Source organism: Sinocyclocheilus anshuiensis, unplaced genomic scaffold (genome assembly GCF_001515605.1).
Source record: "Sinocyclocheilus anshuiensis isolate Anshui unplaced genomic scaffold, SAMN03320099.WGS_v1.1 scaffold1185, whole genome shotgun sequence".
Classification (NCBI taxonomy): Eukaryota; Metazoa; Chordata; class Actinopteri; order Cypriniformes; family Cyprinidae; genus Sinocyclocheilus; species Sinocyclocheilus anshuiensis.
Window position 1 is genome coordinate 787,578 of NW_015548278.1, and position 2,596 is coordinate 790,173.

Below are 2,596 nucleotides of genomic sequence, written 5' to 3' on the forward strand. Positions count from 1 at the left end.
ACTCACACCAAATAAGAACCATCAGAGAAGACCCACACAGACAATCGACACCTTTCTGTGTGGAGAACATGCAAACTCCACACACAAAGGCTTCCTGGCTAAAACAAGACTTGGACCAAGGAATTTCTTGCTATGAGGTAACAGTACTGAGCCACCGTGCCGTGATTAGCAGTCTCCAGCATCACTTCACATAAAGGAAGATCTGGCTTAGAGTGCACAGCTGACTACAACATCTGTAGGGTCTCGTAAAGCTCTTTATTATCTCCAGAGACTGTCTGTCTTACACATTATCCATACCACCTCCATTTAACACTTCATCTGTCTATCCCACATAAAAACAAATCTCAGAACTTCCACTATGCTTTTGTTCTCTCAGGCTGTGTTGATGATGTTTTTATTTTATTTACGAGACATTCAGTCTCACCTTCTACACACCAGCTTAGCACTGTGAAGTATTTCCAGTGGCTAGAGATTAAATCATTTTGTAAGTGTTTGAGTGTGTGAATAATAAAAGCATAAAATTAACTTTGGCGTGTAGCAAGTCATATGGACTACATTATGGTGCTTTTTCGCCTTTTATTGTAGTACAGTATTGTAGTACTCAAGATTTTCATGGTCTTGGTCTTGTCATGAACTTGGGAACATTTGGACTTGGTCTTAATTCAAACTCAATACCAAAACCATCTCGAGTGTTACAACACTGTGGTCTATGCCAACTTGCACATATTATCTGCTTTGTGTAATTGAGTTTCTGGACTGAAATACACTGTGAGTGCACTGCGGAGATTTTGCGTGAAATCATATTTACACTGTCTGAATTGTTCAGAACCTCTTCTGGTCTCGGTTTCCACTCAGGTCATGGCCTGGACTTACTAAAATGAGCTGGTCTCGACTACAACGCTGCTTGATAGACCCTGTACATTGTGTGTTCACTATACTGAAATTAACAGCTTAAACATTCTACCCATTCTGACTCTTTTTGTGTTCCATAGAAGAAAGACAGTCATATAGGTTTGTAATGACATGAGGGTGAGACAGTTATGACAGAATTAACTATTTAATTTAACTAATTAACTAGAAATAAAAAAATTTATGACACATCCCCAGCACCTCCTTGCAATATTCTTTGATCTGCATACCTTTGGATTTCAGGTAGTTGCCTTTTTCAATTTAGCTCCAGCCATAGATGTTGAGGTCACTACAGTATGTCTATGATGTGGGTCACAGGTTCAGAAGTTTCCTGCTGGAGGTGGTGGACTGTCCCTGCATGACTGCAGGCGGGATGTTCTCTTAGACCTCTGCTGTGATCTCTTTGCCCCAGGGCTCAACATTTGGTTGTCACCCCAAGCACCCAGCTCTTGCCTGGGGCTCTATGTTGGTCTTTCAATTGAGAACTGAAACCCTGTAACCCTACAGGGCCCTGTAAGGACTGTGGGCTTAGCCTCATGACTTATTCACAAAGACACATATCAGGACATGTTGCTCCTTTGGTTCAGGAACTGCAAAGCCAAGCATGTAAATACATACACAGTCCTGACAATATCATCTATATGAAATTGCTTAAAATCAAAGTAGTTATGACACAATAACTATTACTATTTTTTTTTCTTTTAATGTACCCTGTCTATATTTGACATGGACCCATTATAATAATATGACACCAGATGTGGTGTGGCACTGCGAGTCACCAACAGTTAATGAATGCCCCATTCTATTTCTGATGTACTACGTGTATTTGTGTTACTTCCGGCAACAGGACAAATAGATTTGGAACATTCTCATGAGATTGGAAGCTCTTGTTGTGTACCCATTGTTATTAACAACATGAAGTGCATCAAATGTTACATTACATCAAGGTTTCCCAAACTGGGGTTTGTGAAGCAACTGCAAGGGGTTCGTGAGTGTAATAAAAAGCTAACAATTCATTAAATCATAAAAGTGCTAATTCTTTACATTAAAATGTTAAATTAACAAATACATTTTAAAGAACCACAATCAAAATAAAACACTTATTAAAAAAGATGAAATATTTTATTTGTTTACCTGTATGTCATGTGACTATTAACCAACATTAAACAAAACCCTTCATAAATTTGAAATCATTTTTGTAAATCCAGTGGTCAAATGCTGTGTGGCCTCTCCATATTCTGTGTAATTATATTAATTAGTAATTAATATATTAATAATATATCAGACAGAGATGTTAGTTGATAGAGTAGTAGGGATACTGACATCCGATGACCCCTTTAAGGTCATTTGAGAATCATAAAACTGTCTTTCAGCTGGCTAAGAAAGAAATAACAGGGAGAGCCCTTAGACCGGTGAGAGGTGAGAGTAGCTGGGTTGAAATTCCCCTTCCTTATTTTTGAGATGTGTTATAAAGCATGGATTTCTTCTTTAATGGCAAATAAAAAAAACTGGGATCTTATTTTTCATTTTAAAGGAATAAATGTGTGTTCTTTGAGTCAGACGCTGCAGTGATTTTTAGCAAATGGCTTCTGATGCCCTCCCAGCCACCTCCATTGGGTATTGCCAGGCAATTGCAACCTGCCAGACATCTCAGAACAATGCTTTGAGAGCTAAGAGAGCACAGCAG